This window comes from Rattus rattus, chromosome 18 (genome assembly GCF_011064425.1).
Source record: "Rattus rattus isolate New Zealand chromosome 18, Rrattus_CSIRO_v1, whole genome shotgun sequence".
Taxonomy (NCBI): domain Eukaryota; kingdom Metazoa; phylum Chordata; class Mammalia; order Rodentia; family Muridae; genus Rattus; species Rattus rattus.
In genome coordinates, this window is record NC_046171.1 from 9,427,631 (window position 1) to 9,438,883 (window position 11,253).

Genomic DNA, 11,253 nt, shown 5'->3' on the forward strand with positions numbered 1-11,253 from the left:
GTTAGGGGGATGTTGGCCTGGAAACGGGGAAAGGGAATAACAATTGAAGTGTAAATAAGAAATACCCAATTTAATAAAGATGGAGAAAAAAAGAAAAAAGAAAAACACCTCTGGAGCTTGGAGGACAAGTTCAGTAACTCAGTGGGGAAAGCACTTTCCACCACCACTGACCACCCTAGTTCTATCCCTGAGACCCACACAGTGGAAAGGAGAGAGCCAGGTTCTGCATTAGATAGTGAGATCCTGAGAAAATTAACCAGCGTCGCTGTGTGTACTGGTTGTAAAGTCTGCATAGAGCTGCTGTAATCAAAGGTGTCCTGTATCTCTGATCTGCCTAATGGAGCCCTGCATGCTTCTCCTGCTGCTGGTGGCTGCCCTGGCCTGGACCCTGACCAGAGAGGTAAATGTGGTGTTGGGACTGAAGTGGGAAGAATCGGGGAGGGGGTGTTCTGGGGATGGGGTGGGATGTGCTGGCGGTGGGGTGGGGTGTGGTGGGGTGTGGGGGAGGGAGAGCGGCACCGGGGTAGCTGCTTCCCCATGTTGCCCATGAGAACCAGACCCTCTGGTGGAGTCCTGAGCTCTGCACCTACCCCCACTCCGGACAAGCGCGCCCTGCCTGTGGTTTCTGGAGGAGGTCCCAGTTGCACCTTGCACTGCCCTCAGGCTTTTACTTGTTTTGGTATTTCGTCACCACCATATCGAGGCTGGCTTTTGAGGATCCCGGGTTCATCTTTTTGGGCTATGTGGGGGAATATAGTTCCTGTGCTTCCACAGTGATGACTGTGATGCAGGAAGTCTGAGGATGGAGCCTCTCGCGCTGCTGGTGGAGCACAAGGGTCCAGAGTATTGGGAGCAAGAGACACAGAGTGGAAAACGTGAAGAGCAGACCTTAGGAGTGAACCTGACGGCCCTGCTGAGTTACTACAACCAGAGCCAGGGCCAGGACCTCTCTGCTTCACTAGGTAAGGGACTGAGAGGATTCATGACCCATGTCTGAGGTTCTTCCCCACCTGCAGGACTTTAGGGACCTGCGGGGACCCAGGACCTGGGACCTACTTTCACTTTCGGTTGAGAGGATTTCTAGGGAAGGATGGCTGGGCAGGCTTGTCCTCCGGCTCCTGCAGGCTCCCACACAGTGGAAATCTGACTGTGACCTGGGGTCCGAAGGGAGCCTCCTACCTGGGTAGCTGCAGTATGCATACAATGGCCCCAGTTACATCACCCTAACTATTCGTTCCTATCATCAGATCTGAAACTAAAAATGTCAGGTTCAGAAAACAAAACCGTGGTAATGAGAGTTCTGTAGTCTTAGTCTCCTCTTGTGCACTAACAAGGCTGAGCTTCTCTCACGTCCTGTCTGAAACTGCTCAGTTACACAGAGCCCGGAAAGAAGTAAATACCATAGACGATTCCAGTAATAGCGACTCCAAACTGAAGCATTCGGTGAATGCCTACGGTGATGGTAGATTAGTCACTTCACACTTTGAGACAAATCCAAGGACAGAAGTAAACTGTGGCACTTCTTTATCGATATTTATGACAGTTTCTTAGGTGCTCTCGCTGTTGAGCTGGATACTGGGCATTGATAGCGCAGACGAGGGAGGGAGGACGCAGCTTTTTCCTTTGCCACCTTAGCCACAGCCATGACTCCACCCCAGGCTGGGGACAGAGCTCCGAAACTACAGCGCCTCCCACACACTCCCCAGCTCCCTCCCACCTCCCCATGCCTCCCATCCCCCATCCCCCCCCACCAGGCAGCAATGCGGGCCAGGAGGCAGGATGGGGCAGTCTGGCTAGCTGCTTCTTTGGGGACCAGGGTCCAGCTGGCTGCTGCTGCCACCCTGCTGCTGTGTCCCTGTGCCCTTCTGCTGCTCCTGCCACTGCTACAGGCATTGCTAGCTGACTGCTCCGCGCCCCGAGAAAGGTCACTGCTGCTGCTGCTGCTACTGCTGCTGCTGCCTCCACCAACAACACTTACAGCTTGGCAGATCGCAAACCTGCTGGGCTCCTGTTTGTTAATTATTATGTGCAACACGTCCACATAAAATAAATCTTAAAAAAACAAAAATATATGCTTGAAAATAACAGTGTGTGTGGGGGGAGCTGGGCGGCCTCTCTTTCTCTTGTAAGGACTCATTTCTAAGGCAGTGACAAAATGCCTGAGGATTCATCTTGAGCTCAACTTTTTCACCCCACATACCCTTCACCACCATTACACACTGTCCTCAGCACGCCCCTGTCCCTTTCCTTGTCTCCCTTAGATGTGGAAGACAAGCTAAGAGGGCTACCTACCCAGTACAGCCAGAGGGCTGCAGCTCCCAACACTCCTGTGTCAGCCACAATGGCTGCAGTCTCCCAAAGCCTAGGACTGGAAGAGGACCAAAGAATTCTCAGCCTGAAGGGAGAAATATCCTAAGGGCAGAAAGAAAAATCAAGTTAGGAAAGCATCCCTTGCTTCACAGAGAAGGAAGTTCTTAAAGCCAAGGCAGAGTACAGGGAAGGAAGGAGCAGGTGTCTGCCTTACCAGAGGGACAGTGGAGGCCACCATGATCACTCAGTATCATATCCATTGCCTAGACCTCCCCACAAGGACTTTCATGCAGCACTTTGCAATTAAAAACTAAAGACCCAGTTTTTAAAATAGACAGGAGGTATGAGGGACCCTGCATGATTGACCTTAGAGGACCACCCATGGTGTCCTCTGTATAGGAAGTGAGGGTCCTGCAATGAGGCTCAGATCCCCAGGACAAGAAAAGGCAAGGGTATGAGAGCTGAGCCCTGCTACTCAAGGGAGATTGCAGAAAAGAAATGCTGACCTCTACTAGGAAAACTTCACTTGATGTCGTGGCTGCATGGGACTTTGACCTGTCTCCTCCCCAAACTGTCTTTTCATGGCTTTCCCACCTGATGTAGATCCTAGGTCTTCTTACCAAGAGGAAGAGGCTCTGGTTCATGGAGAATACTAGATTTTTCTAACCTGCTCTAGAAGAACTCTAGAAAACAGGTCCCGGGGATCCCTGCAGATCACTTGTGCTGCACCAAGTGCTGTCTGTGACTGACTGTTTACTGACTGATGTGACTCCAGCAGGCTTGATTTGTCACTCTCATTAGAATATATGAGTTGGTGCAGGCCAATCACAGTGACTGCTGATAAATTAGCATAGAAATATTCAAGAGCTCATTGGTTGGTCACCAGGTTTCCCACAAAGCTCTTTAACCTCTTCTGCTTCTTCCTCTAACTTTATGGTTTGTGATTCTAATATAGAAAGTGCTGGAGGCTCAGGAGCTTCTGCAAACTTTCCCTTGCTCAGTGAGTTGAGCTAGGGGTGGCATCCCTGGTGCTGAGTTGGGCAGGCATGCCACATTCTCCAGGGCATGACAATTTGTGTGACTCTCACCTCCAATCATGAGAACTCATGTAACCTGAGATCATCTTAGAATAGCTTCAACCAACAGTCATTTTTACTGTGATTGACTAATTAAACCTTATGGTTAAGGCAGGTGTCCTTGGTAAACATAGATCTTGCTCTCAGGTGGTTGAAGGAAAACTCCTGCAGCTCTAGAAGAAAACATATATGAGCTGGAAGACAAATTTAGTGGCTTAGTTGAGAAAGCATTTGCCACCAATGCTATCCTTGAGACCAACACAGTGAAAGGAGAGAACCAGGTTTGGCAATTTCCCTCTGAATTCCACATCTGTGCTGCAGTCAGAAGATGGCTGGGAACACATGCAAAAAGACAGACAGACAGACACGCACATACACTCACACACACAAATGCATACAGGAATGCATGTACACACACATGCCCATGCTCATACAGTAATGTAATAAAATTTAAACGCCAGAATTTAGGGTCATATTATAGGAAGGGAAAGAAGAAGAGGAAGGAGGAAGGAGATGAAGAAATAAGATTTTCCTGTAGGTCTCTTCTCAATTCCAGATTAGGAAAGGTGTGGAGAGAGGGCGACTTGCCAGTGCTCTGTCCAGCATCACAGGGTCTGGACAAGTCCGCTATAGAGGTCTGGGATGGAGTAGACATAGCAGGCTCTTCCCCATCTCCCTAGTTTCACACCCCACCCCCACCCTGTGTGAAGTCCTTCTGCACTGGCACTCATGACAAGTTGGCTGTTATCACCCCTATTGGATAGTGAGATCCTGAAAAAGCAGCCAGCTTGTCTAAGGGCACTGGTTATAAAGTCTGCACAGATCCCCAGGAATCAAACCTGCCCTGCATCTCAAGATCTGCCTAACTGGTGGCTGCCCCGGGTCCTAACAGTATAGCACCTGTGAGTACAAGCAGGGAGGGGGAGGAAAATGGCCTCTGCAGAGAAGAGGGGGAGTGGCTACTGGGGAAGCCACGCCCCTACTTTTCTAACCACACCACCTGACACTTTTCTACCCCTGTTGCCAGTCATGAGCAATGTTCACCTTCAGGCCTCTGCATGCCCTCACCCCTTACACTCCACAGGATCACACTCGCTGTGGTATTTCCTCACTGCCCTGTCCTGGAGGAGCCCTGGTTCTTGGAAGGCTAGGGGGACAACAACCAAATCAAATCACTGTGTCCCTGTGAGCTTCCACAGGGACACAGTGATTTGAACCGCGGGCTTCTTGGTTACATCAGGAGTTGCCTGAGTACTGGGAGCTGCAGAGAAAGAGAGCCAAGGGCAAGGAGCAGACTTTCCTACTGGACCAGAAGACCCTGCTTGGCTCCTGACACCAGCCCTTTGTAGTCAGCAGCTCAGCAGCAGGAAATTGCAGTTTCTGGCTTAGCGTGGACCAGAGCATCTCAGTCCTTAGTTTTTTCATTTGACCCTGGCCACCCAGCTCTGTTCCTTCATCTTTCCTTCCAATTTTGTGAGTTCACTGTGCAAAGGCATCTTTCCCTGGACATTCCCTTCTCAGGTGTTTCCAGAAACGCTCGGTCTCTGCAGACTCCTCTCCTGCCCCCACCTCAAGGGAGCCTCCATGGGTGTCTTGGGCTCCTGCTCTGCAGGCTGCAGGTGGGAGGCGGCTTCAGTCACAGCCATGCTTCAGGACCTGTTCCTGGATCTGGTTGTGCAGCACTGGCTCCTCCACCTGATCAAGCAGCTCATAGATGGAGTAGATGTTGGGGTGGACTGACTCGAAGTGCTGGATCTGAAACTGGATGACAGCGGAATTGGTCAGCCTGCACGTGGCAGTGGGTCTTCTTCTATTTCTCTTTTAATTTGTCAAACAGATGGTGGCTTCATTTACAAGGCTTTCAGCTGCTTGTTCCTTCTGCATTTTGATTTGTGTTAACCTGGATGTAATTTCTTATTGACTGTCTCTTAATGATTCCCATGCAGTTGCACAGTTTTTGCCACCTGTTAGGTTCTCTTGTGGCCCCATGGATGGACGCTCTTCTGAGGTACAGGAACTTCTCCTTCTGCATATTAAGTGTTGTCACCTAGAAAGGTTTACAGTGTTCCTCACCCCCTGACTGGTGATCTCTGAAGGGGAGCCACACACATAAAAGTATAAAAACAATACAGAGGGCCATCAAGAGAGGCATTGCTGCCACACCTGAGGACCTGGGTTTGATCTCAGGGATCCACAGGAAGGAAGAAGCCGGTCTCTTCAAATTTATTCTGAGGCTGTCACAAGTGCTTGATGGAATGCATGCACACACCCTCACTCCCCACCACCATAAAGTAATTTCACACACAAACACTCAAACAACGACAAAAACAACAAAGCAAATGAGAAAAAAAACCCACCAGGTTGTGCTCCAAATGTCCTTTTATGACACTTATGGGATAAAGAGTGGTGTGGCCACATCCCCATCAGCCCTCACTTACCAACCCACCCCACCCCATCCACTATACTCACAGTACTCAGTAGTGTGGGCACAGAAAGAAATCTGGCTGTAGCTGAGTGAAAAGGGCAAAGGTGTCCTCAGAAGGCTTGTGGCAAGATGCTATCCCCAGGAATGAGCCCACAGTCCCTCCACACCAGGCCAACCTGACAACAGTCTGCCCTGTTAACCATACCCTCCCTGCTCTTCAGTTCCCTTGACTGTTGATTGACTATTGGTGAGGAGGACTTGGGACTGAGGACAGAAAGATCTGCGGGCCCAGAGAGACTTTCTCCTGTTTCTCCTACATGTGGTTCATAAGCCACAATAAATGGCTTTCTTCGACTGTGTAGTCTATGCGATGTTGGAGTTTTCTCTGCTGCTGGCAGTTGCTCTTGAGATTTTTCCTGACTTGTTTGTCTGACTGGCAGAGAAAATAAACCAGTCAAGACTTTTTTAGACTGTGTCAATATTAGGGGAGCTTTAAACTCTACATTCAATATCTTGATGCTAAAACTGTGGGGTTACTTTTATTTTTGCAAATTCATTAAAAGTTTTGCATGGGTGCCCACATAGCGCAGTGGCAGCAGGACAGTGGTTTCTCTGGTGAGTGGATCTGACTTCTCAGCACTGATTAGACTCACCTTCCACCTATCTAGAACCAGGACAGAAAGAAGGTTGAAGAGAGACTATCCCTATCCCTACTCCTCAATGAGAATCAACAGAACCTCTCTCTGATATGTTATTAAGGGCCTGCACTCACCTGGGGTGTGTTAACACAGAGCAGACACTGGGTTTGTGTCAACAGGAAAAACCATGCATCACTTGGAGGAGCTGAGGCACCACCACCACCCTCCCCCACTGCCCTAACCTCCAGCTTTTGCAGGATTTGATTCCCTGCTTAAACACTAGCCCTCCACAAGGGTTTCTTCCTGGGTCCCTGTTTCATTGTAAAGCAGCTAGCTCTTTCTGCTAAGTAAAGTATCCTTGTTCTTATCTCTGCAGTAATTTAGCAGCTCAGACTCTGAGTGAAAGTGGGAGGAAGAAAAAGGGACACTTTGAAAAGTTATTTTCATCTTTATTTCTACATTCTTCTTCTCTAAAACCTCTCCAAAAATCCTCTCTCCAGAAATTCTCAAAAAACAAACAAACAAACAAACCCTTAAATTCAAAATTCCCTTTTAATTTCTAAATTATTCTACTCTGCTTTCCTTCTCCTTCTTCCTCCTAATCTTGCTCTCTCCTCCTGCTCTGAGGTAATAATGCCTTGCAATGTAATTGTTCCTAGTGTTTTGTATTTTTCTAGGGGAATAGATTCTATGATTTTTCCAAGCATCTTTTTTATTACAAAAGTTCTCTAAAAGGTCAAACCTAAATTCAAATCATGCATTGAAGAAGAAGCTTAAAACCAGGAATGTTTACATATGTTCTCATTAAGACTAGACATCCTGGAATGATGGCTCAATGATGATTAAGACCACTGACTGTCCCATCCCACAGCTACCTGTTTCCAAATCCCGTGGGAAAGAGAGCTAACCCTAACACCCAGAAGTGGGGACAATCCTGAGACCACAGGACAGACTGCCACTTCTGCCTACCTTTGCCCACATCCCTGGCCCAAGAGGAAACTGCATAGTGCCTGTGGACACAGGAATATAGGAGCAGTAAGCTGCCAGTACCTGCAGTTCGGGTCTGCATCAAGAACTGAACTGAACTGGTCAAACAGCTCCCTTCACTCAAATTACACGGGGGCGGGGAGGGGGGGAAATGGACCCTCAGAGGTGCAGGCACTCCTGAGAAACCAGAGGTGACTACTCTCTGCCCACATTTCCGACTCAAGAGGAAAACACCTTGTGCCATCTGTGCCCCCTGTGCACAGGGAACTAGGACCAGTCATGGGCAGGACTCTCAAGGTTGCTGCCCTCACTGAGCGACTACATGCCTGAGAGCAGAACACTCTGTTCCATGAACTGGCTGAAAGAAAACAGGAAAACAGGTCTACAGGAGTGCTGACAGAGAGACCTACAGGAGGGTCAAGCCACCATCAGAAACAGCAAGACAAGCTAACACCAGAGACAACCTGATGGTGAGAGGCAAGTGCAGGAACCAAAGCAACAGAAACCAAGACTACTTGGCATCATCAGGGCCCAGTTCTCTCACCAAAGCAAACACTGGATATCCAAACACACCAGAAAAGCAAGATATAGATTTAAAATCACATTTTATCATGATTATGTAGGACTTTAGGAGGTGATGAATAACTCTTTTAAGGAATTACAGGACAACACAAGTAAACAAGTAGAAGCCCTGAAAGAGGAAACACAAAAGTCCCTTAAAGAGTTACAGGAAAATACAACCAAACAGGAGAAGAAATTGAATAAAACCACCCAGGAGTTAAAAATGGAAATAGAAACAATAAAGAAAGCACAAAGGGAGACAACCTTGGAGACAGAAAACATGGGAAGAGATCAGGAGTCATAGATACAAGCATCACCAAGAGAGTACAAGAGATGTAGAAGAGAGAATATCAGAGGTAGAAAACAATGACATAACCATAAAAGATAATGTAAAATGCAAAATGGTCCTAGTCGAAAACATCCAGGAAGTCCAGGACACAATGAGAAGATCTAACCTAAGGAAAATAGGTATAGAATAGAGTGAAGACTTGCAACTTAAAAGGCCAGCAAATATATTCAATAAAATTATAGAAGAAAATTTCTCTAATCTAAAAAAAGAGATGCCCATAAACATACAAGAAGCCTACAGAACTCCAGTTTGGACCAGAAAAGAAATTCCTCGCATAACATAATAGTCAAAACACCAAATGCACAAAACAAAGAAAGACTATTAAGAGCAGTAAGGGAAAAACGTCAAGTAACATATAAAGGCAGACCTATCAGAATTACACCAGACTTCTCACCAGAGATTACAAAAGCCAGAAGATCCTGGACAGATATCCTACAGACCCTAAGAGAACACAAATGCCAGCCCAGGCTACTATATCCAGCAAAACTCTCAATTAACATACATGGAGAAGCCAAGATATTCCATGACAAAACCAAATTTACCAATATCGTTCTATACATCCAGTCCTACAAAGGATAATAGATGGAATAGCCCAGCACAAGGAGGGAAACTACACCCTAGAAAAAACAAGACCTGGGACCAACATTCAGTTTCAGTGAAAGGAGGGGTCCAGCAGGCTCTCACACACATTCCAGCTTCTGCTGTGGAGTCGGACCGGAGCCTCCTCCGCCGCAGTACACATACAAAAGCAGTGATTACATCGCCAAAAACGAAGACCTGAAAACGTGGACGACCGCGGACACTGCAGCACAGAAAGAAATACAGGGCCTACCTGGAGGGCACGTGCGTGGAGTGGCTCCGCAGATACCAGGAGCACAGGAAGGAGATGCTGCTGTGCTCAGGCGCTCAGGCACAGGGGCGGAGGGCTTCTCCTCCTCTGCCCTCAGACTGGGGCTCAGTCCCGAGGAAGAGGAAACTTTCAGCTGGGGTAATTTTGGTACAAGGTGAAACCTAAGTATTTTAATTCATCTTCCCATATAGGAATACTGTGTCACAGAATCATTTGTAGTATGCGCTATCCTCCCCGCCCCCACCCCTAGTGTGTATCTTGCACTCTTTGTGGAATACTGAGGATGCATATCTTGACATTCCATGGCCTGGACGTCTACCCCATGCCTGTGATTTCCTGTCTATTCTCTCCCAGTTCCAGGCTGTCCCTGCCACAACAGCTCTGTGGTGTAATTTGAGGCTGGGATGGAAATGTCTCCAGTTCTTACTCCTTAAGTTTGTTTGCTTGGTCATACTGGTTCGTATTTTTTTTCTAAACCTATCAAGTAAATCAGAATTTTGATAGTAGTGCATGGAATCTGGAGGTTAATTTTATTCGTATGGCCACTGTCACTGTATTAACTCTGGCAGTCAAGAGCATGGGTTTTCTGTCCAGCGTCTAACATTGTCTTCTCTGATTTCCCTTTTCAGTATCTCGAAGTTTTCATTGTGGAGTTCTCTCATTTCCTAGGATACATAGGTCCCTATAAACCTAATTTTGTATCCTGTTATAATAAGTGTTTATTAGGCCTGAATGTTTCCTAGAGGACTCCACACGGTCTTAGGAATCATATCATCTGAAATCAGACATCATTTGACTGCTTCCTTTCCCGGTCATGCCTCCCTCTTGTCTAACTGAAATAGCTAAGGCGTTGAGCACCATATCAAGGAAGCGAGGGAGATGGACACTCCCTTCTTATTCCTGATCTTACCAGAAATACTGGGTGTCTCTTCATTTGACAGCAGCTTCCAGCCTTTTGCTCTCTCTCTTCAATGTAGGAGGGGGAGAGCACTCCTGTGTTTCCTGACTGTATCAGAGCCTGGCTCTCCCAAGGGAGCACCTTTGTCTCTGGACAGTTCAGAGTCTCCTCAGGATGAAGACAGGGTTCCTGAAAGAACAGGAAGCTGCTCCCTTGGATCTGCAGCCCCTTTGTGCTATGGCTTCCCTCAGGTCTTGTTCTCTGCCCACATCCAACCTCTGTGAAGTCCGACATCAGTGATGATGAATCTCTGAGCCCCACACAGACAAAAGCAGGGGTCCCTTTTTTTTTGTTCTTGAGACAGATCCTGGGCCCAAGGTCTAGAATTTCCAGAACTCCATATCTGACCTAGTGGGGAAAATTGACCTTTTCTTGTCATTTTCCTTCCCAGGTGGTGTCACATCTGGGGTTCCCAGGAAGAACACAAGATGCCCAAATTTCCAGTTCTTCTCCTCAGATCCCCCAAAGGCACATGTGACCCATCACCCCTGTCCTGAAGGTGATGTCACCCTGAGGTGCTGGGCCCTGGGCTTCTACCCTGCTGACACCACCCTGACCTGGCAGTCGAATCAGGAGGACCTGACCCAGGACATGGAGCTTGTGGAGACCAGGCCTGCAGGGGATGGAACCTTCCAGAAGTGGGCATCTGTGGTAGTGCCTTCTGGGGAAGAGCAAAAATATACATGCTGTGTGGAGCATGAGGGGCTGTCTCAGCCCCTCACCCTGAGATGGGGTAAGGAGGGTGTGGGTGCAGAGCTGGGGTCAGGGAAAGCTGGAGCCTTCTGCAGACCCTGATCTGGTCAGGGCTGAGAGCTGGGGTCATCATGTTTCTCACTTTCCCTTCATGTCTTACCCTTCCCTTCTCAGAGACTTCAGGTCCATTGTTGGTGCTGTCCTTGGAGCTATGGTCAGCTGAGATTTTATGATCAGGGGTGTTGTGATGTGGATGAAGAATAACAAAGGTATGGAAGAGTCTGTGTCTTTTTTTTCTCCTTTAAGAGTGGTTCCTATGGGCTGAGAAATGGTTCAGTGGTCAAGAGCGCTGACTGTTCTTCCAGAGGTCCTGAGTTCAAATCCCAGCAACCACATGGCAGCTCAA

At 47.9% G+C, this 11,253-nt stretch overlaps 1 pseudogene; it reads left to right on the plus strand.

Annotated features, from left to right (window-relative positions):
* The first annotated feature begins 802 nt into the window (after positions 1 to 802).
* On the plus strand, positions 803 to 10,986 carry LOC116887606 (annotated as a pseudogene).
* Positions 10,987 to 11,253: the final 267 nt, after the last annotated feature.